This window comes from Procambarus clarkii, chromosome 50 (genome assembly GCF_040958095.1).
Source record: "Procambarus clarkii isolate CNS0578487 chromosome 50, FALCON_Pclarkii_2.0, whole genome shotgun sequence".
NCBI classification, from domain to species: Eukaryota; Metazoa; Arthropoda; class Malacostraca; order Decapoda; family Cambaridae; genus Procambarus; species Procambarus clarkii.
Window position 1 is genome coordinate 32,624,365 of NC_091199.1, and position 14,973 is coordinate 32,639,337.

A 14,973-nucleotide genomic window follows, 5' to 3' on the forward strand; every position below is an offset into this window, starting at 1 on the left:
TATCCTGCGCGGTCTTTACAACTTCCTTCCCTCGCCTCTGTCGTGCTTTAACTTTTATCCCTTCTGTAGCTCCTGTTCCTCTTCATCGTCTCCCTCTTTCTATCCAGTTATCTCGCTTTCAGAATTCTCTTTCTGTTCATATTTCAAATGTTTCTCCTCATATTGTTCCTTCCTTGCCTCCGTGGAAAGTCCCCCTTATGAAGTTTTGTACGTCCTTGACTTGTATCACTAAAGCCTTTACCCCCTGACGATTCTGAAAAGCCTCTTCCTTGAGCACTTTTCTTCGCACTCCCACTCTATTTACATCTTCACCGATGGGTCTAAGTCTGCAGATGGTGTGGGCTACTCTGTTGTTTTTCTTGACCACACTTATATGTGTCACCTCCCTTCGGAGGCTAGCGTCTTCACAGCAGAACTTTATGCTATTCTCTATGCTCTCCGTCTCTTGCTTTCTCATTCCCATTCCTCCTTTGTGGTTGTAGTTGACTCTCGTAGTTCCCTCATGGCTCTAGGGTCCTTTAATTCTGTCCATACGGTGGTCATCGAGATTTAACATTGGCTGTTTCTTATTTCTAGTAAATTTAAATCAGTAGAGTTTTGCTGGGTTCCCAGCCATATTGGTGTTTTTTTCAATGAACGTGCGGATGCTGCCGCTAAGGAAGCTATCCGTTCTTGTCCCATCTCCCATAAAGGTATTCCTTATTCCGACTTTTATCCTGTTATTCATTCTTCCATCCTTGCCCGTTGGCAGGGTTGTTAGTACTCTGTGGTTGGTAACAAGCTGCGTACTCTCAAACGTAGTGTGTCCTTGTGGCCTTCCTCCTACCACCGTAACAAGCGGTGGGAAACTGCTTTGGCGAGGCTGTGTATTGGCCATACTCATTTAACCCACCGTCACTTAATGGAGTGCCGCCCTGCTCCTTATTGTCCATATTGCTTTGTCCCTCTTACAGTTGTGCATATCCTTGTTGAATGTCCTGACTTCTAGGACGAGCGTGTGTCTTGCTTTCCGACCATTCCTCGCGGTCACTTGTCCCTCAATAGAATTCTAGGTGAATCGGATACTTTTGATATCGTTCGCCTTATGCGTTTTTGTTCTTATATTGGCATTCTTGGTGATATTTAGCGCCCTCTGATTATTTTGCACTTTGATGGTGCAACATAGCCTTCCCGGTTTGGTACCTTATTTTGATAATTACCTTACCTTAGTACTCACCTAATTGTGCTTGCGGGAGTTGAGTTTTGTCTCTTTTGTCCCGACTCTCAACTGTTAATCAACTAGTGTACAGATTCCTGAGCCTACTGGGCTCTATCATATTTACATTTGAAACTGTGTATGGAGTCAGCCTCCACCACATCACTTCCTAGTGCATTCTGTGGGAAAAAACCTGATGGGATTGATATGAGAGGAGATCTACCAGGGACTTGTACTGTACTAAATTAAAATTACTGTCTGCAAATTAATTCAACTAAAGTCTCTAGCTAGGGTCGTAAATCGTAGTTCCTCTTTTCCTATGACAGATTGTGGGCTGTAAGGGTCAGGTGGGGTGAATAAATTAGTTGATAGGTTGATTGAAGATTCACAGTCCACCTGCAGACAAGTATCTCACATTAACTTGTATTTTATACAAGGATCAGATTTTAATAAATTCAGTTCTATGACTGAACACTGGTTCTGTTTAATGCAGGGATTTAAACATATACATAGTCCAGCCTAGCACCATAACTATCAACAGCCAATATATTCTTATACTAATAACACAACAATTTAAATTGTAGAAGTTTGATAAAGGACCTTAAATGTAGTCGAAGTACTGTTAACTAAACACTAAAGATTATATTCGATTAGATAAACTTATATGATAAATTAAAGATAACTAAGCAAGCAATTGTTGACTTAATTTATATATTGAAGGATATATATATATATATATATATATTCAATTTCAGTAGCTAGAGAGAGTCAGTAGCTGCAATATTAATGAATACTCACTGAAATATGAGGCATAGCCTCACCATATAACCGACAGACAGATTTATTGGATATATTAAAGTTATACAAGCATACAATTGGACAATTAGTACACTAATAACATTCAATATACTTCTCTGAATGCCGGTGCCTGTTTGAAAAGTGTGCCAGATAAATCTCTTGTCGAGTTTAGGCACAATATTTTATATCACAGCTTTGCTGAAGATTGTTCTGGTAGCGTTGCTATGTGATTGTCCTTAATTGCGTTTGCAGTAGGATGATAGCTGATGATATTGGAGGTGGAAACAGCGTCACATTGTGTGCTCTACTGTACACTTATTAGATATATTTTAGGAATTTTTCCTTGTAGATATATTGTCCAAGTACTCCCCAAGTTTTAGAGGTGGTGATAAAGATAATTGGATAAGGTGTACTGAGCTAATTAATGTCCGCAAGGCACCGTCACACATGTTCACTGTTTGTAAACACACGCGTTCTGCCCCGGGGCTCTCCCGTCAGTGGTTTGCTCCCGAGTTGGCTCCTCCCTCTCCCTTGAGAGGGGTAACTTTTAATGTATGTTGATTGATTATTTTTACTGTCTAGACATATGACTGAGATTAGATGTGATTATAATATAATTAGATATAGGATTTAAAGATTATAAGTAGTACTGGATAGTACTATTGATTCTTATTAAGGATTCGTTTAAATCGCTACCAGAAATCGATTCAATCGTTCCAAATTTTTTTAATTAAGAAATCCTTCCAGAAGCTACTGGATCCTTGAGAAATCATGCACAAAGTCACGTAGGCAACCAAGGGCCCTATGGTCTACATGATCATAGGCATTGTCATCTAGGATCCAGATGTATAATGAATCTATTGAGATTCTGATATGATTTTAATATGGTTTTGTTATGATTTAGGTATGATATAGAAATATTACATTTCATAGATAATAATATAGATATAGTGGGTAAAAATTTCCCACACATTCCATTTATTAACTACTCTGACACTGAAAAAATTCTTTCAAACGTCTCTGTTGTTCATCTGGGTACTAAATTTCCACCTGTGTCCCTTTGTTTGTGTCCCACCCATGCTGAATAGTGTCTTTGTCCACCCTGTCAATTACCCTGAGAATTTTGAAGGTGGTTACCATGTCTCCCCTTACTCTTCTGTTTTCCAGGGATGTGAGGTTCAGTTCCTTTAGCTTTTCCTCGTACCTCATTCCTCTCAGTTCCGGGACGAGCCTGGTGACATATTGCTGAATCTTCTCTAACTTTGTCTTCAGTTTAACTAGGTATGGTCTCCAGGCTGGAGCTGTATATTCCAAGATTGGTCTAACATAAGTGGTATACAGGGTCCTGAACGATTCCTTACATAAATTTCTAAAGGCAGTTCTTATATAGGCTAGTCTAGCATATGCCACTGATGATATTCTTTTGATGTGGGCCTCTGGGGACAGGTTCGGTGTGATATCAACCCCCTAGATCTTTCTCTCTATTTGGCTTTTGCAGGATTTCACCTCCCAGATGGTACCTTGTGTTCAGCCTACTGCCCTTCGCCTAATTTCATTTCCTTACACTTTCCTTAGTTGAACTTTAGCAACCATTTTCTAAACCATTCCTCCAGTTTTTCCAGGTCATCCTTTCGTCTCTGTCTATCTTCATCCGTCTTGATTCTTCTCATAAATTTTGCATCATCAGCAAACATTGAGAGGAACGAGTCTATACCCCCCGGAAGATCGTTTCCATATATTAGAAACAGGATGGGTCCAAGTACTGAACCCTGTGGGACTGCGCTGGTGACATCTCGCCACTCTGATGTCTCTCCCCCCCTCACCGTTACTTGCTGTTTCCTTTTGCTTAAGTACTCCCTTATCCACTGAAGCACCTTCCCTTTTACTCCAACTTTTTTAAGTCTTTCATGGAATTCTGTGTCAAAGGCTTTTTGGCAGTCCAGGAAAATGCAGTCGGCCCACCTCTTTCCTGCCTAATTTTTGTTGCCTGGCCATAGAATTCTTTTAAACCTGTGACGCATGATTTACCATCCCTGAACCCATGTTGGTGGTGGTGCATTACAAAGTTATTTCCCTCCAGATGCTCTACGAGCCTTTTCCTCACGATCTTCTCCATCACCTTGCATGGTATATATGTTAGGGAAACTGGCCTGTAGTTCAGTGCCTCTTGCCTGTGACCCTTCTTGTATATTGGAACTATGTTAGCTGTCTTCCAACTTTCTGGTAGGTCTCCTGTTACCAGTGACCTGTTATACACCATAGAGAGTGGCACACTTAGTGCTTCTGCACCTTCCTTTAGTATCCATGGTGAGATTCTGTCAGGCCCAATAGCCTTTGTCACATCCAACTCTAGCAAACACCTTTTGACCTCATTACTGGTGAGGTCAAATTCCTCCAAGGTTGCTTGGATTGCCGCCTCCTCATTTCGTGCAGGGGTTTCTCCTTGTTCTATTGTGAATACCTCTTAGAATCTCTAGTTGAGTTCTTCATCTTGTCATTCTCTGTTTATCTGTTCTCCCCTTTTTTCAATTTCATCACTTGTTCCTTTACTGCTGTTTTCTTCCTGATGTGGCTGTAGAGCAGCTTTGGTTGGGTCTTGGCTTTACTCGCTATGTCATTTTCATACTGTCTCTCTGCTTCCCTCCTCACTCTGAGGTACTCATTTCTGGCCTTCTGGTATCTCTCCCTGCTCTCCGGTGTTCTGTTATTTCTATAGTTTCTCCATGTTCTTTTACTCAGTTGCTTCGCTACCTTGCATTCCTGGTTGAACCATGGGTTTTCCTGTTGCTTATCGTTTTTCTCCTTTTGGACCGGGATAAACCTGTCTGCAGCTTCCTGGCACTTCTGGGTGACAAAATCCATCATGTCCTGTACTGTCTTGTCTCTAAGTTCTGTTTCCAATGGTATTTCCCTTAGGAAGTTCCTCATCTCTTCATATTTTCCTCTGCGGAAATTTAGTGTTTTCCCCTCTGATTCCATCCTTGGATAGGTTATCCCTACCTCCACCAAGTACTCAAAAGTCAGTACACTTTGGTCATTCATTCCTATGGGGGCTTCAACTTTGACTTCCCTTATCTCTGACTCATTCAGGGTGAATTTCAGGTCGAGTCAAGCTGGTTCGTTGTTCCGAACCTTACCTCCTGTGGAGGTTAGTTTCAAGTATAAAATGTTGGTGCACACAGTGGAGACTTTTTATAAGAAAATATCTACAGCTGGTTTCTGGGAGGCCGCGAGTTACCAGTAATACTCCGCCCAGCAAAGTAGTACCTTCTCAGCTGGAGATGGTCAGGAATAATGTGAACTGGAATAGTCTAACTATGTGAGGGAAAAATTGACACAATCTAAAAGCATGCGTGGGGAATATGGTAAATAAAGTCAATAATGGGTTTAATTGCAAATGTAAAGCATAGAGTATTTAGGGGCGATGACGCAAGAGAGGTGGATGCCATCTTGACTGGAGGGGGAGGTGTATCGCTGCCGACCCGGTCCTGCTATTTGAAGGGTTTGCTCCGGTCGTACAGTCAGATAAGCCCTTCCTTGTATAAAAACAGGGTTGCAAGATAGGGTAGAGTAGTTATACAGATTTTGGAGAGGTTTTATACAGGTTTTGGAGAGGTCCAGGTTTCCTAAAGGTGTAAATGTATGTTGTCACTGGGTTGACGGCTGTGTGTACGGTTCCACGTTTGGGACGATGAGGCTTAGGGTATCTAGAGCCCGCTAGGGACCTTTCCATAATACTAAACGACCATGTATTGTAAGGATATACCCTTATTGAATATGTTTGTGTCTTTTGCATATAAACACTGAAAAAGTTCCTTCTAACGTCCTTGTGGCTAATTTGGGTACTCAGTTTCTACCTGTGTCCCCTTGTTCGCATACCACCAGTGTTGAATAATTTATCCGTGTTTATCCTGTCAATTCCCTTGAAGATTTTGTAGGTAGTGATCATGTCTCCCCTTAATCTTCTGTCTTCCAGTGTCGTAAGGTGCAATTCCCGCATCCATTCCTCGTAACTCATACCTCTTAGTTCTGGGACTAGTCCAGTGGCATACCTCTGAACTTTTTCCAGCTTCGTCCTGTGCTTGACAAGGTACGGGCTGGGTCCGCATACTCGAGGATTTGTCTTACATATGTGGTATACAAGATTCTGAATGATTCCTTACACAAGGTTCCTGAAGGTTGTTCTGATGTTAGCCAACCTCGCATATGCCGCAGACGTAATTCTTTTAAGTGGGCTTCAAGAGACAGGTTTGGTGTGATATCAACTCCTAGATCTTTCTCTCTATCCGTTTCATGAAGTACTTAATCTCCTATTCTGTATCCTGTGTCCGGCCTCCTGTTTCCACTGCCAAGGTTCATAACTTTGCATTTACTCGGGATGAACTTTAGCAGCCATATGTTGGACCATTCATTCAGTCTGTCTAGGTCATCTTGTAGCCTCATACTATCATCCTCTGTTTCAATCCTCCTCGTGATTTTTGCGTCGTCAGTAAACATTGAGAGAAACGAGTCTATACCCTCTGGGTGATCATTTACATATATCAGAAACAGTATAGGTCCAAGGACTGACCCCTGTGGGACTTCACTTGTGACGTCTCGCCAATCTGAGACCTCACCCCTCACAGTGACTCGTTGGCTTCTGTTACTATAGTTACTCCCTTATCCAATGGGCTACCTTCCCTTTCACTCCTGCTTGTATCTCCAGCTTTCACACTAGTCTCTGGTGTGAAATTGTGTCAAAGGCTTTCTGGCAATCCAAAAACATGCAGTCGGCCCACTCCTCTCTTTCTTGTCAGATGCTTGTTGCCTGATTGTACAATTCAATTAATCCTATGAGGCATGTCTTGCCATCCCTGAAACCATGATGGTGTTGTGTCACAAAGTTCCTTCGCTCCAGATGTTCCATTAGCTTTTTTCGCACAATTTTCTCCAATAACTTGCATGGTATGCAAGTTAGTGATACTGGCCTGTAGTTCAGTGCCTCCTGTCTATCCCTCTTCTTGTATATCGGGACTACGTTTGCCGTCTTCCAAAAGTTTTGGCAGTTCCCCTGTTGACAGTGATTTGTTATACACCGTAGAGAGTGGCAGACATGGTGCTTCTGCTCTTTCCTTTTGTATCCATGGCGATATTCCATCCGGGCCTATAACCTTTGTCACATCCAACTCTAGCAAATGCTTCCTTTCATCCCCACTGATAATCTCAAATTCCTCTAGTGGTGCCTGGTTAACTATTTCTTCTCTTATCTCTGGAACTTCTCCTTGCTCCTTTGTGAAAACTTCCTGGAATTTCCTATTGAGTTCCTCGCACACGTCTTTGCCATTTGTAGTGAATCAGTCTGCACCTATCCTCACTTTCATTACCTGTTCCTTCACTGTTGTCTTTCTCCAGATATGGCTGAGTAGCAATTTGGGTTGAGTCCTAGTTTTGCTTGCTATGTCGTTTTCATATTGCCCTTCTGCCTCTCTTCTCACCATGATGTATTCATTCCTGGTTCCCTGGTATCCTTCTCTACTCTCAACTGTCCTGTTATTTCTATAGTTTCTCCATGCTCTTTTACTAAGTTGCTTAGCTAACTTACTTCTCTGATTAAACCATGGGTTTCTCATCTGCATTTCATTTTTTACCTTTTGGGCTTGGATAAACTTTTCTACTGCCTCCTTACATTTCTGTGTGATGTATTCAATCATGTCCAGGACCGTCTTTCCCCTTAGCTATGTTTCCCATATTATATCCATTACGAATTTTTTCATCTCCTCACAGTTTTCCTTACAGAATGCTAGACTTTTGCTTTCAGTTCCCCTTTCTCGAGTACTTTAACCCTTCTTCGAGCAGATATTCAAATGTCAGTACGCTGTGATTTCTCATTCCTACTGGGGTCTCGAAGTCAATTTCACTTATGTTGGAGTCATTCAGAGTGAATACTAGGTCGAGTCTCGCTGGTTCATCGTTTCCCCTCATTCTCGTTGGTTCCCTGACATGCTGGCTTAAAATGTTTCTTGTTGCCACCTCTAGTAGTTTAGCTCTCCACGTTTCCTCTCCTCCATGTGGATCCTTGTTCTCCCAGTCTATTCTTCCGGGATTGAAGTCACTCATGATGAGCAGATGGGATCGAATTCCACAGGTAGCAGAGGCTGCCCTCTCAAGTATATTGTTAGCTGCTAAGTTGTTTCGGTCATACTCTTGCCTGGGTCTTCTGTCGTTTGGTGGAGGGTTATATATCACTGTTACTACTACTCTTGGTCCTCCCATCGTCATGGTGCCTATTATGTAGTCTCTAAACCCTTCACAGCCTGGGATAACAATCTCCTTGAAACTCCATTCCTTTTCATGAGCAGTATCACGGCCTGTGTCTTACTGATGTTATCAGTAGTGATACGATTTTGTTGTCAAAGAGAGCTATCGAGAATTTGGTGGTGGTGGTCCTTAAAATGTTGTCTAGGGAGTACAGAGTAAGGAAAACAGCCTAGTACACAAGTCACAAATTTATACGTATAAGTCACACTTGAATACATTCAACAAGGCGTTTTCCTCACAACAAAAGATCACTATGTATAATAACCTCAAGTGGTTCTGACCACCCCACGGCTCACTGTCCCATACCTGGTACCGTGCACCCAGCCACCACCGCTATCATCCAATGACACATATATTTTAGCCTCTAGGAAACCTGGACTCTTATAAAACCTCTCCAACTTCTGTAATATTACTCTACCCAATCTTGCAACCCTGGTTATATACAAGGATAGGCTTATCTGACTGTACAGCCGGAGAAAACCCCTCAAATAGCAGGATCGGTCGGCAGCGATACACCTTCCCCTCCAGTCAAGAGGGCGTCCACCTCTCTTGCATCATCGCCCCTTAATACTCTATTCTTTACATATGCTATCAAACACATTAATGATTTTATTTACTATATTCCCCATGCATACTTTTTGATAGAGTCCATTTTTCCTTTACATAGTTAGGCTATTCCAGTTCACATTATTTCTGATGATCTCCAGCTGAGAAGGCACTACTTTACTGGGCGGAGTAATAATGATGACTCGCGGCCTCTCTGATCTCAGCTGGGGATTTATTCTAATAAACACTCGCCACTGAGTCCACCAAAATTTTACAACCGAAACCAACCTCCACAGGAGGTAAGGTTCATAACAAGTAGGGCCACTCCACCTCCTCCCCTACCCTCCCTCTCTTTCTTTATTACAGTGTAGTCCTGGGGGAACATCGTATTTGTGATGATTCCTGAGAGTTTTGTTTCTGTGAGTCCAACTACATCTTTGTTTACTTCTTGTGCTCTTTCCCTAAATTCCCTTGCCCTGTTTGTAATCCCATTAAAATTTGAGTACATCACCTTGAAGCTGACTCTCTTCTGTCCATCCTCAGTTTCCGTTGATTCCACTGTAGTAGGTAAACATGGAGGGTCTAGGATGGGGAAGGGGAAGGGTGGGGCCCTGGGTTGTGAGGGGGGGGGGCTGAGGGTGAGGAGGACCTGGGTTGTGAGGGGGCTGGGAGGATCTGGTTTGGGGAGGGCAGGGACGAATGGAGGGCTTGGAGGGGGTGGGTGAGAAGGGAGGGCTTGGGGGGTGGGGAGGGCAGGGAGAAGGAGGGCTTGGGGCAGGAGAGGAGGGGGTGTGGGAGAGAGGAGGAGGGCTTGGGGGGGGGGGGGGGGTGAGGGAGAAAGGAGGGCTTATTGGGTTGTGGGAGAGAAGGGAGTACTTAGAGGGGGTGGGGGAAAAGGGAGGAGATATTGGGGTGGGGAAAAAGAGAGGGCTTCGGGTGGTGGGGGAGCATAGGGGCTGGGGCAGGTAGGGCTTCTATTAGGTGAGAGGTGGGTGTGATCCTCCTCCCACTAGGGCTGTTGAACTGCTTGTGGAGGGTTCCCCACTCCCTTCTGGGATCAAATGCTGTGGTTCTCGGATTCCTGTCTCTCTCCTAACATTCCTTTGTCACTGCTGCTGCCCTCACTCTCTCCTCCCTGGTCCTATCCCTCTGCAGGAATACCTTCTTGAACTTCTGTACATTGACTAGGCTGCTCTTCTTTGCTAGAATTTCTTCTTTTGTGTCCTAGCTTTTGAAAACCACTTTTATCAATCAATCTTTGTCCTTGTTGTACCGGCCAAACCTGAAAACTTTTTCTATATTCTGTGCTTCCCTTCCATCTGTACCCCTTCAAGGATTTCTTTGACTGTGGGTTTGTCCATATCTCTCTTCACCCCTGGACTGGCCCCTATTTGCCTACTACGACTACTGCTCTTTTTCTCTCTATCAGTCTTGCATCTTGCTGCTTCCTGAGAAGTAGCAACTTTCATGGCCATTCCCTGTACTGCAGAGACAACTTCCAGGGTTCCTCTAAGTATGTCTGAAAATGAGGGTTGTATTGTAGAAGTCCCATCTATTACCATCAGTAATAGATACAGTACCATCTTCCTGCGGGCTGGTATGTGTCTGATATTGGGGATTCTCTTTCAAGCTTTTAATCTCCTTCCTTGCCTCATTCAGTTCATCTTGCAGGTTAGCTACCTTTTCCCCCATTACCTTTAGTTACCCTTTCATATCTCCCAACATTTAGAAGAGTATCTCCTGAAGCGAGACATCTCCTTCTCCTCTCTGTGTTTTGTCTTCTCCCCGCCATGTTTGTTTCCTTTTCCAATTCTCCAATCCAATGTGTGTGTGTGTGTGTGTGTGTGTGTGTGTAATTAATTACCTAAGTAATTACCTAAGTGTAGTTACAGGATGAGAGCTACGCTCGTGGTGTCCCGTTTTCCCAGCACTCTTTGTCATATAACGCTTTGAAACTACTGACGGTCTTGGCCTCCACCACCTTCTCACTTAACTTGTTCCAACCGTCTACCACTCTATTTGCGAAGGTGAATTTTCTTATATTTCTTCGGCATCTGTGTTTGTGTGTGTGTGTGTGTGTGTGTGTGTGTGTGTGTGTGTGTGTGTGTGTGTTGTGTGTGTGTGTGTGTGTGTGTGTGTGTGTGTGTGTGTGTGTGTGTGTTTGTGTGTGTGTGTGTGTGTGTGTATGTGTGTGCGGCGTGTGCGTGGCGCGTGTGCGCGTGTGCGCGTGTGCGCGTGTGCGCGTGTGCGTGTGCGCATGTGTGCGAGGAGAGTAGGGGAAGCAGGAAGAGAGGGAGAGAGAGAGAGGAAGGAGAGGGAGAGGAAGGAGAGGGAGAGAGAGGAAGCAGAGGGAGAGAGAGAGGGAGAGAGAGGAGGAGGAGAGAGGGGAGAGGAGGAGAGGAGGAGAGGGGGAGAGGGGTAGAGAGGGAGAGAGGGAGGGAGAGAGAGGAGAAAGGAAGAGACGTGAGGTGAGGTTTAATTCCTCCCAGTGACGTGAGGTGTGCCCCTTGTGTTAAATAGCCTGTCTTTATCTACCCTATCAATTCCCTTTCAGAATCTTGAATGATGTGATCATGTCCCCCCTAACTCTTCTGTCTTCCAGCGAAGTGAGGTTTAATTCCCCGTAGTCTCTCCTTGTAGTTCATACCTCTCAGTACTAGTCTGTACTAGTCTGGTGGCAAACCTTTGAACCTTTTCCAGTTTAGTCTTATCCTTCACTAAATATGGACTCCATGCAGGGGCTGCATACTCCAGGATTGGCCTGACATATGTGGTATACAAAGTTTTGAATGATTCTTTACACAAGTTTCTGAATGCCGTTCGTATGTTGGCCAGCCTGGCATATGCCGCTGATGTTATCCTCTTGAAATGTGCTGCAGGAGACAGGTCTGGCGTGATATTAACCCCTAAGTCTTTTTCTTTCTCTGACTCCTGAAGAATTTCCTCTCCCAGATGATACCTTGTATCTGTCCTCCTGCTCCCTACATTATCTTCATTACATTACATTTGGTTGGGTTAAACTCTAACAACGATTTGTTCGACCATTCCTTCAGCTTGTCTAGGTCTTCTTGAAGCCTCAAACAGTCCTCTTCTTTTAATCCTTCTCATAATTTTGGCATCGTCCGCAAACATTGAGAGAAATGAATCGATACCTTCCGGGAGATCATTTACATATATCAGAAACAAGATAAGACCGAGTACAGAGCCCTGTGGGACTCCACTGGTGACTTCACGCCAATCTGAGGTCTCACCCCTAACTGTAGCTCTATGCTTCCTATTGCTTAGGTACTTCCTCGGGTACTCCGGTGTGTGTGTGGTGTGTGTGTGTGTGTGTGTGTGTGTGTGTGTGTGTGTGTGTGGTGTGTGTGTGTGTTGTGTGTGTGTGTGTGTGTGTGTGTGTGTTTGTGTGTGTGTGTACTCACCTATTTGTACTCACCTATTTGTGCTTGCGGGGGATGAACTTTGGCTCTTTGGTCCCGCCTCTCAACTGTCAATCAACTGGTGTACGGGTTCCTGAGCCTACTGGGCTCATTCATATCTACATTTAAAGCTGTGTATGGAGTCAGCCTCCACCTTATCACTGCCTAATGCATTAATCTGTTAACTACTTTGACTCTTAAAAAGTTCCTTCTTACGTCCCTGGGGCTGACATGTGTACTCACCTAGTACTCACCTAGTGTGTCTGCAGGATCGAGCATTGACTCTTGGATCCCGCCTTTCGAGCATCGGTTATTTACAGCAATGACTCCTGTCCCATTTTCCTATCATACCTGGTTTTAAAATTATGAATAGTATTTGCTTCCACAACCTGTTCCTGAAGTGCATGCACTTTTTTAAAATAAAATAATTTTTTTTTTTGCATACTCATAATTAAAATTATGAACAGTATTTGCTTCCACAACCTGTTCCAGAAGTGCATTTCATTTTCCCACTACTCAATCTAAAAGAAAACTTCCTAACATCTCTGTGACTCATCTGAATTTCAAGCTTCCATCCATGTCCCCTCGTTCTGTTACTATTCCGTGTGAACATTTCGTCTATGTCCACTCTGTCAATCCCTCTGAGTATTTTATACGTTCCTATCATGTCCCCACTCTCCCTTCTTCTTTCTAGTGTCGTAACGCACAGTTCCCTTAGGCGCTCCTCATACCCCATCCCTCATAGCTCTGGGACGAGTCTCGTTGCAAACCTCTGAACCTTTTCCAGTTTCATTATATGCTTCTTCAGATGGGGACTCCATGATGAGGCGGCATACTCTAAGACTGGCCTCACGTAGGCAGTGTAAAGCGCCCTAAATGCCTCCTTACTTAGGTTTCTGAATGATGTTCTAACTTTTCCAGTGTAGAGTACGCTGCTGTCGTTATCCTATTTATATGTGCCTCAGGAAATAGATTAGGTGTTACGTCCACACCCAGGTCTCTTTCGTGCGTCGTCACAGGTAGGCTGTTCCCCTTCATTGTGTACTGTCCCTTTGGTCTCCTATCTCCTAGTCCCATTTCCATAACTTTACATTTGCTCATGTTGAATTCCAGTAGCCATTTCTCTGACCATCTCTGCAACCTGTTCAGGTCCTCTTGGAGGATCCTGCAATTCTCATCTGTCACAACTCTTCTCATCAACTTTGCATCATCCGCAAACATCGACATGTAGGACTCTACGCCTGTAAACATGTCATTAACATATACAAGAAATAGAATTGGTCCCAGCACCGATCCTTGTGGTACTCCACTTGTTACTGTTCGCCAGTCCGACTTCTCGCCCCTTACCGTAACTCTTTGGCTCCTTCCTGTTAGGTAGTTCCTTATCCATGCTAGGACCTTTCCCACCACCCCCGCCTGCCTCTCGAGTTTGAACAGCAGTCTCATGTGCAGTACTGTATCAAAGGCTTTTTGGCAGTCCAGAAATATGCAGTCTGCCCAACCATCTCTGTCCTGTCTTATCCTCGTTATTTTATCATAGAATACCAGAAGGTTTGTTAGGCACGATTTCCCTGTCCAGAACCCCTGTTGATGTTTGTTCACAAACCTAATGTTCTCCATGTGTGCAACCAGTCGTAGCCTAATTATTCTTTCCAGTATTTTACAGGGGTGGCTTGTCAGTGATACAGGTCTATAGTTAAGTGCCTCCTCCCTATCGCCTTTCTTGAAGATCCGCACATTTGCCTTCTTCCAGCAACTGGGCAATTCTCCCGACATAAGTGACTCATTAAAGATCATTGCCAGAGGCATGTTGAGGGCCTGCGCTGCTTCTTTTAGTATCCACGGTGATACTTTGTCTGGTCCAACTGATTTAGTTGCATCTAAAGTTGCCAACTGTTTCATTACCTCCTCTGCTATCATCTCTATATCTGATAGTCTTTCATCTAGGGTAACCCCTTCCAACAATGGGAGCTACTCAGGCTCGGTAGTGAACACTCCATGGAAACTGGCATTCAGTGCCTCACACATTTCCTTGTCACTTTCAGTATATGCCCCCTCTGTCTTCCTTAGTCTTGTACTTGGTCGTTCACCGAAATTTTTTTCTTATATGACTGTGTAGTAACTTAGGTTGTTTTTTCGCTTTGATTGCAATATCGTTCTCATAGTCCCTTTCCGATGTTCGTCTTATGTTAATGTAATCGTTCCTAGCTCTGTTGCATCTGATCCTGTTGTCCTCTGTACTTTGTCTTCTGTACTTCCTCCACTCCCGCCTGCTGGCCATTTTTGCTTCCTGACACTGTCTATTAAACCATGGGTTATTATATTCCTTCTAATTTTTTCCCTTTACTGTTGGTATAAATCTCTCTTCGGCCTCCTGGCATTTCTGTATGACTAGGTCCATCATATCTTGGACTGTTTTTCCTCTAATTTCTTCCTCCCACTGCACTTCACCCAGATAGTCCCTTATCCTCTTATAGTTCCCTTTCCTGTAGTCAACTCTCCTTTCCCAGATCTCTTGTCCCATGGTCATAAGTTTGAATTCCGTCATGTAATCAAAGACTAGGACACAATGGTCACTGGCCCCTAGAGGTATTTCATGCTCTAATTTCTCGATATCTTCTACGTTCTGGGTGAAAATCAGGTCTAATAGGCTCGGTGCATCTCCTCCTCTTTCCCTTGTGTCTTCCTTCACATGTTGTGTTAGGAAATTCCTGTCTA